At 37.1% G+C, this 9,315-nt stretch overlaps 1 non-coding gene across 1 annotated transcript; it reads left to right on the forward strand.

Moving 5' to 3' along the window:
- The first annotated feature begins 6,036 nt into the window (after positions 1 to 6,036).
- On the forward strand, positions 6,037 to 6,143 carry LOC112446065 (U6 spliceosomal RNA). The gene has a single exon (XR_003034143.1). It is a non-coding gene; the product is annotated as a U6 spliceosomal RNA (small nuclear RNA).
- Positions 6,144 to 9,315: the final 3,172 nt, after the last annotated feature.

The raw sequence follows: 9,315 nt of genomic DNA on the forward strand, positions 1-9,315 counted from the left end.
TTGGGAAGATTCCCTTGGAAGAGGGCATGGCAACCTACACCAGTATTCTTGATGGAAAATTCCATTGACAGAGGAGCCTGGCAGGCTACAGTCCATGGGGTCACAAAGAGTTGGACACGACTGAGCAACTAACACTTTCACTTCTCACCCAAAGAACATAGGCTTTGTCGCCAGGTTTGAATAGGTTTGCATTCAGATTGACTGCAGCAGCAGCAGCATTTAGAAATCATGATCTAAAGTTAGGTTGTTTTAGTTTTCATTTGCTTGGTTTTCTATGTGTCTATCTCTAATTTTTCCCAAATGTTTCAATAGATCTGCCAGCTGCCTTTTAATTTTATTTACAAAAGCTCAAACAATCATAATGTCAATTTCACTTTCCTTTTCAGTTCCCCAAGTCTCCTGAAATCATCTACTCTTTTGATCCCATTTACCTTTAATACTGGGCCTGCTTCACTGCTCTATTCTTGGAATTTCTTCTTCTGTCAAAATAGGACTTTTCTTTGTCGTTAAATTATAATGGAATTCCTATCTCCTGAATTACAAATCTCATTCCATTTTTTTTTTTTTAAACTGGAGCATGCATTCTTTTGCTGGAATGAATCCTTGGTAGGTATATCTAAAAAGGTGTGAAAGAAATAAAAAATTTCACCCATAGCTCTGAACATGTGCCTCTTCTTATACTAGATGGACAGGCCAGTTATGTACCAGAACATCCATCATTCCATTATTCTATTCTCCTGTCTCCAGTAGTTATATGAGGTTATCTGACATCATTTTTATTTGCAATTGTATGTCATTTGGTTTTTTTTTTTCTCTTGCAATGCTTCTGAATTTTTCTGATTATATACTTTCTTTGTTCATAGAATTTTTTTTTCACCCATAGTAAAGCACAGGATAGAATGTTCTCATCTGGAAACTCATGTCTTTCAGTTTCGAGAAGCTGTAATTTTTCTTGATAATTTCTATCTTCTGTTTCTTTGGAGCTACTATTAGTTGAATGTTTTTTTCTGACTTGGCTACTTTTCTTTTATCTTCTATGGTCATTTAACTTATTATTTCCTCTATGTTTGAGATATTTTCTTGACTGTATATTTTCGGCCTTATTTTTGAATTATTACATTAACTTTCTTAAAAGTTTTTCAAGAATTCTTTCTCTCTTTATCTTTTTTCACATTCATCCCTTTTCATGGCATCCTGTTTTTGTTTTACAAATGCATTATCTTGTGTTTTCTCTCTGAAGATATTGATAGTAATGTATCATTTTCCTATCACCCTGGATAATTAGATTGTTTCTACACAGAATTCCAAGTTGAAAATCACTTTTTCTTTCCAAATTTTTAAGACGTTCTTCCCTTCTTTTATAGCTCCACTGGTCATGGTTGAGAAAATCTGACATCATTCTGGTTTCCAGTTCCTTGTTCATTGTCTGGATTTCCCCTCTCCACTAGACGCCTTTCTTTATCTCTTGTGTTCTGAAATTTCATGATTTATGCCCTTTTCATTCATAGTACAAGGTACACATTGGTGTTTAATGTGAATTTTTCCAATGGATAGCAATAATTCCTAACAGTTATTGAGTGCCTATTATGAACTAGACCTTATGCTAAGCGCATCCTTTCATCGATACCCCAAACAATCCTATGAGATCGTGTTGTTACCATCTTAAAAAGGCATAAACTGAGGTACAAAAAGCAAAATGTCAAAAGTAAAGTAGGAAGGTAAGAACATTTTATTTATTAATTTATTGTTTATTTTTTGGCTGCACTGTGCAGCTTGAAGAATCTCAGTTTCCCCACCAGGGATTGAACCCATGCTATGGGAATGAAAGTGCTCTAGCCTAACAACTAGACACCAGAGAACTCCCAAGACAAGAGCTCTGTGATTGTAATGCTGTAGTGCATATAGCCATTGCCAGGTTTACAGTAGAGTCTCCTGGTCTTGGAAACCATCATCTCATCAAGGTGATTTTTCAGATCTTTATTGTGATATGTGGATTTTATGATTTAATTCCCAGATACTACTCTTAATGTCAATATCTTGGCAAGGGGTGGATGTAGGGGAGGACCCATCTAATAGGAAAATTTTAAATTGGATGCAGATATTAATTTTAAAAATGTACCTTTAAGCAACCTAGATGTCCACCAGCAGATGAATGGATAAGAAAGCTGTGGTACATATACACAATGGAGTATTACTCAGCCATTAAAAAGAATACATTTGAATCAGTTCTAATGAGGTGGACGAAACTGGAGCCTATTATACAGAGTGAAGTAAGCCAGAAGGAAAAACATAAATACAGTATACTAACGCATATATATGGAATTTAGAAAAATGGTAACAATAACCCGGTGTACGAGACAGCAAAAGAGACACTGATGTATAGAACAGTCTTATGGACTCTGTGGGAGAGGGAGAGGGTGGGAAGAATTGGGAGAATGACAATGAAACATGTAAAATATCATGTAGGAAACGAGTTGCCAGTCCAGGTTCGATGCATGATGCTGGATGCTTGGGGCTGGTACACTGGGACGGCCCAGAGGGATGGTGTGGGGAGGGAGGAGGGAGGAGGGTTCGGGATGGGGAACACATGTGTGCCTGTGGCGGATTCATTTTGATGTTTGGCAGAACTAATACAATTGTGTAAAGTTTAAAAATAAAATAAAATTAGAGAAAAAAAAAAAAAAAGAAAAGAAAACAAAAAAAAAATGTACCTTTTGGGCAAAAAATTGAAATAATATATAAATTTGATGGCTTAAAAACGTTGTGCTCAAGCACCTAAATCTCCATGGTCTTGAAAAGCCTGCTGGTATCAAAGCAAGTAGCTGTGCTGATGGGCAGTGTATGGACAGAGTTTCATATACTTTATCTTGCTTTTTAAGTAAGCTTTCTATTGTAACTACCATAATGTGGCTGCTTAGAAAAGCTGTGCCAACAACACAGCAGCCAGTGGGAGAGTGATTCAGGTATTTATTCAGACATTTTTTTAGGGGTGCTGATATAGGTAAGTAAATGAATCTTTGGAGACACAGTCTTCTCAGATGCTAAGGATCCTTCAGAGAAGAGAGCCAGGAAGACTGGAAAGCAAACCAGTTGAGTCAAGTGTGATGTCTTTTTACTGAATTGTCATCCAACTGGAGGGACTGGCCTTCCCAAGTTAAGCTTTTTGAACACAAGTCAAAATCGCTAGGCAGTTAATGGTACTTCTTTAAAATAACCTTCTGAATTATCCAAAATAAGCATTTACAAGCAGGCACTTAATTCTGAGTAATTAATGTCTGTCTGTATAACCCAGCAGCTTAATGAGCTGGGGTGTAGCAGGGATACATTGAGTCACTGGAGAACCCAGAGGGCTGGCTGTGAAAAGAGCCCCTCAGCTTGCCAGAGTTTTTGGTAAGAGCTGGAACATTTTTTATAGGCGCATCATTATTGAGTTCCAGCCTAAAGACGTATTGGCTCTAGGCAAGATTTCATGTACCCTATTATATTGCAGTTACAAATGCATCTCTGGATTAATTGTGACAGTCAACTCCTACATCCTCTATGGGCAAACATTTTGAAAGCATAATTTTCTGCAGTAAACGAGCCTCGAGCTGAAAGATAGATTTGGCCTAAACACTGAAATCATCAAGTAGATAATCTTTGATGCCTCCCTTTATGAACCTTTTCTCTCCCTTTTAAATCATCCTCTGGCATACTCCCCAGCCCCCAGGGTTTTCATCTTGATCCTGGTCCCTGTCAAGAGGAATGCTTTAATAGTTTACCAATAATAATCACTGAATTAGTATTATGCCATGATATTCTACCCAAGAGGATTTGCATTTAAGAAGAAGCTTTGTAGAAAAAGAGTCCAAAGGAATGATGTATGGTAGGATCTCAGGCACTATGTTCATTCATGGAACATTAATTGCTCCTCTGCTATGTGACACAGGCTGGGGAAACAAAGATTAATAAGATACGGTTCTAACCTCTGAGACTTTCACCGTTCATCAGGGGAGACAGAAACGTAAAACAACTAATTACATAATAGAATATGATTTTCTGTTTTAATTTAGAATTAAGATGCAAGGTTGATTTATTATATCTGAAGCAGAAGCTAAAATGAGCCAAGGAAATTATGAGAGGCTTCATGGAGAAAGGGACATTTGAGTTAAATGATGTGTGGTGATAAATACTAATGCGGGGACTTTAAGCACCCAATACATCTAAAGGGTGAAGCTGATTGGCTTCTAGGAGGGAAGGAATTTTGGGCCTCAGGACTCCCTTGGACCCTGTTGAATCGTATTGGGTAGATGAACCGTTACTCTGCCTGTCATGAAGCAGCACCAAGAGCAGCAAAAGCTGAAACTGCCAGCAGAGCCAGAAATTACAAAGAGCAGGAGGTGTTTTACTTAGCTCTCCCTAAGGGAAACAGCAATGTCCATAACATTAAAAAAAATGTTGGGAAGGCTACTCTACGCCCTCATAAGTCCAGATTTATTAAGTGCACAAAAGTGGTGCTGCCAAAAGGAAATAACTGGAGAATTTTCTGGAGCCAAGGCGGGCAGAAAATGCAGTGATGAGAAGTTGGAAAGCAGCATTATCATTTTCCAGACTGGATTTCACTTTGTTCCACTTCAACCAGTGACCCACCATGGTCCAACACAAAATTTAAAACAAGATCTTAGCAAGCCTCTCTTCCAAATGAGAAGATGGAAAATAACAAATACAATAGAGGTAAGGAAATCCTTCTGCAAGCCTCCTTGGCAAGAAAAGGTGAGAGGGCAGGGCAGGGAAAAGGTGAAGGAGGAGAGAAAGGAAAAGAAAGGAACCAGTGGCTATTAATATTTTACACCAAGGTTGTGTGATGGTCGTACACTTTGTTGAAACCCAGAGTGGTCAATAACTCCTTACATCAAAGTGACTGTTTACTTGGAAAATGATTTTTGTGATCTGAAGCCCTCCTCTTATGTTTGAGGAGCCCTCCAGTAGTAATGAAATGGTAGTAATGGGTGCTGAAAGGAGGGTGCACCAGTGTGAATTTAAGCTTCTTTGTTTATAACATTTAGGCTGTGCCTATAGGAAAGCACACACGGAATTTAAAATAGCTTATTTATTGTTTTTGGCTATCACAACTGCTAAGTAGGATGCACAGATGACCTAATTTTTTTTTTTTTGGACTGAAGATGGTTGAAGAAGTTAAAGAAGTTTCTGAGGAAAAAAATTATTGCTCACAAACACGGCTTATGTATCTATCTGTTTGCCAAGGCCGAACATAAATTATTTTCTATTAGTTGCTGTTCTGTTCAACACATTCCTTATGTTTAGTTCTCCAGAATGGCTTTATTCACCAAACAAATGTCTTTTTCAGTACTCAGCATGCTCGGAGCACTATTTGTATCACTTAAGATGAAACAAATATGAAGTAGAGTTGAATTTTATTTTCAAGGAGGTTAGTGTCTCACACGGGAAATATATATAGGTCAAGATAGAAAGTGACAGAAGTCTTGAAAAGAGCATAGTTACTGTGCTGCCAGAATTTGGGTAAGGAAATATTGCACCATTTGTGATTCTCAGAAAAGATTTTGTGCATAAAAAAGGCCTGGATTTGGCCTTGAGAAACATTAAATGTGTATAGATGGAGCTGAATAGGAAGGTTATTGCAGTGGAGCATAGAATGGCGTGAGTAAACATAATGACACAGCAAAGCTGAAGGTGAGACAGAGATAATGAGTAGACAGTGACATTAGGAAAGCAATCAACCAGAGGAATAGTGGGAGTCAAGTAAGATGAAGAAAGGTATCAGTGGATTACAGAGAGTCTTGAACACTAGGTCAAAACATTTGAACTTAAGTCAAAGAATCTGCCTGCCAATACAAGAGACTTAGGAGATGCAGATTCAATCCTTGGCTCAGAAGATCCCCTAGAGGAGGAAATGACAACCCATTTCAGTATTCTTGCCTGGAAAATGCCATAGACAGAGAAGCCTGGCGTGCTACAGTCCATAGGGTCGCAAACAGTTGACACGACTGAGTGACTAAGCATGCAAGTAGGAGGTAGGTGCTCACTTGGGCAGTACATTTACTGAAATTAGAACAATACAGAGAAGATTAGCATGGCTCCTGCACAAGGATGACGTGGAAATTCATGAAGCATTCCATCTTTTTAAGAGCCCAATTAAAAAAAACAAAAAACAAAAAAGGAATGGGAAAAACTGAAAGTAAAAAGGCACATTTAAAAACTGAAGGTAAAAAGGTATATTTAAGTATCTGTATAACATGGACTATCCTGGTGGCTTACATGGTAAAGAATCTGCCTGCAATGTGGGAGACCTGGATTTGATCCCTGGGTTGGGAAGATCCCCTGGAGGAGGGCATGGCAACCCACGCCAGTATTCTTGCCTGGAGAATCCCCATGGACAGAGAAGCCCAGTGGGCTACAGTCCATGGGGTACAAAGAGTCAGACACGACTGAGCAATTAAGCACATAATGTGAACTTAGTGTTAGAAGAGGTTTAGAACAGTCTTTTGGACTCTGTGGGAGAGGGAGAGGGTGGGATGATTTGGGAGAATGGCATTGAAACGTGTATAATATCATATATGAAACGAGTTGCCAGTCCAGGTTCGATGCACGATACTGGATGCTTGGAGCTGGTGCACTGGGACGACCCAGAGGGATGGTATGGGGAGGGAGGAAGAAGGAGGGTTCAGGATGGGGAACACATTATACCTGTGGCGGATTCATTTTGATATATGGCAAAACCAATACAATATTGTAAAGTTAAAAAAAAAAAGTAGGAGGTAGGAAGAAGTCAATGGATTTTTTAAAAAAACATTAATTTTTATTTTGTTGTGATGAGAATATATAACATGCGATCTACTCTCAATAAGGGCTTCCCCAGGTGGCTCAGCAGTAAAGAATCCACTTGCAGTGCAGGAGATGTGAGTTCAATCCCTGGGTTGAGAAGATCCCCTAGAGAAGGAAATAGCAATCCACTCTAGTATTTTTGTATGGAAAATCCCTTGGACAGAGGAGCCTGAGGGGTTACAGTCTATGGGGTAGCAAAAGAATTGGACACAACTAAACAACAACAACTCCCAATAAATGTTTAAGTGTACAATGCAATACTGTTAATTATAGGCTTGACATTATACAGTAGGTATCTATAACTTATTCATCTTGCATATCTAAAGCTTTATACTCATTAATTAACAGCTTCTGTTTCTCCCTCTCCTCAGCCCTTATCATTCTACTCTCAGCTTCTGTTTGATCACTTGTATTTATTTATTTATATTTTAAAAAGTCTTTCCTTTTCTTTTTTGGCTATGCTGTGTGGCATCTGGGATCTTAGTTCCCTGACTAGGGATCAAACCTGCACCCTCTGCATTGGAAGCACAGAGTCTTAACCACTGGACTATCCAGGAAGTTTCCTGTTTGATGACTTTTAGATAATCTGTATGGAATCATGCAGTATTTGTCCTTTTGTGATTGACCATTATCCATTTTGGAGAAGGAAATGGCAACCCACTCCAGTATTTTTGCCTGGAAAATCCCATGGACAGAGGAGCCTGGTGGGCTACAGTCCACGGGGTCGCAAAGATTCGGACACGACTGAGCGACTTCACTCACTCATTATCCATTTTGATGCGTATTGCAGTATGCCTTTCTTTTTAAAGGCTGAATAGTATTCATTGTATGTATATGTCATTTTCTTTATCTTTTCATCCATCAATAGACATTTGGGTTGTCTCCACATCTTGAGCATTGTGAATAGTGTTGTAATGAACTGGAAGTACTGATACCATTTTGAAATCTTGATTTAAATTCTTTGGATATAAACCAGGAGTGGGATTACTAGATCTTATTGTAATTCTATTTTTTTTTAATTTTTGAGAAATATCTAGACCGAAGCGACTTAGCAGCAGCAGCAGCAGCAGCATACTGTTTTCATTAGTAGCCACAAAAATCTTATATTTCCAATAAGAGTGTACAAGGGTTTCAGTTTCTCACATCCTCATTGACACTTGTTGATTTCTAGTTCCATTCCATGTTGTCATAAAAGATAATTGGTATAATTTCAATCTTCCTATATTATTTTGTAACATATCATTGATACTGGAGAATCTTATGTGCACTTGAGGAAAAGGTGAATTCTGATACTATTGTGTGAAATGTTCTACATGTCTATTAGGTTCATTAAGTCTATAGTTTGCCATAAGTCTGCTGTTTCTTTGTTAATTTTCTATCTAGCTATTCTGTCCATTTTTGAAAGTAGAGTATTGAGGTCTCCAATCATTATTGTTGTCTATTTTTCTCTTCAGTCTGTCAATGTTTGCTTTATATATTTCAGTGCTCTGATGTTGGGTACCTATATATTTATAATTTTTATATCTTAAAGAATTGGATCTTTTATTATTGCATAATATCCTTTTTGGTCTCTTGTGACAATTTTTGACTTTGTCTGTTTTTTTTTCTGCTATAAATATAATCATTCTTACTCCCTTTTGGCTAACATTTGCGTGGAATATCTTTTCCCATTCCTTCACTTTCAGCCTATGTATGTCATTATCTGTGTCTTTCAGATATAGTTAAAATAAATATGTTATACACAGCATATAGCTAAATCTTGTTTTTAAAAATTCATTCAGCCTTTCTATTTCTTTTCATTGAGAGGTTTAGTCCATTTCCATTTAAAGTAATTATTGATAGGGAAGGATATACAATTGTCAATTTGTTAATTGGTTTCTATCTGTCTTGTAGTTCTTTTGTTCTTTTCCTGTCTTTCTTTGTGTCTTGTTGATTTTTTTTTTTTTTTTGGATTTATATGCTGTGATTCCTTTCTCTCTTTCTTTTGTGTTTATAGCTATTTTCTTTGTGGTTTCCATAGAGCTTACATAAAATATCTTATAGTTATAACAGTCTTTTTGAAGCTACTATCAACTTATCATCAATCACATACTTTATTATATACTTCACTAATGTCCCCTAAACTTTGGTATCAACTTTATAATTTACATCTAATTTGTATTTCATATGTATATAGTGTTCTGTGTACCATTAACATATTTTTATTATAGTTATTTTTGTACTTTTTTCTTTTGATTTTTACACTAGAATTAAACTGATTTGTCAACCACAATTATAGTAATACAGTATTCTGTATTTGTCTATATATTTACCATTACCAACAAGTTTTATATAGTTGACCCTTGAACAACACCAGTCTGAAGTGTATGGGTCCAGTTATACATGAATTTTGTACTATACTTCACAGTATTGAATCTGCAGATGCTGAACCACAGATATGGAGGACTGACTGTAAAGTTGTGTGTGGATTTT

The sequence above is a fragment of the Bos taurus genome, chromosome 3 (assembly GCF_002263795.3).
Source record: "Bos taurus isolate L1 Dominette 01449 registration number 42190680 breed Hereford chromosome 3, ARS-UCD2.0, whole genome shotgun sequence".
Lineage (NCBI taxonomy): Eukaryota > Metazoa > Chordata > Mammalia > Artiodactyla > Bovidae > Bos > Bos taurus.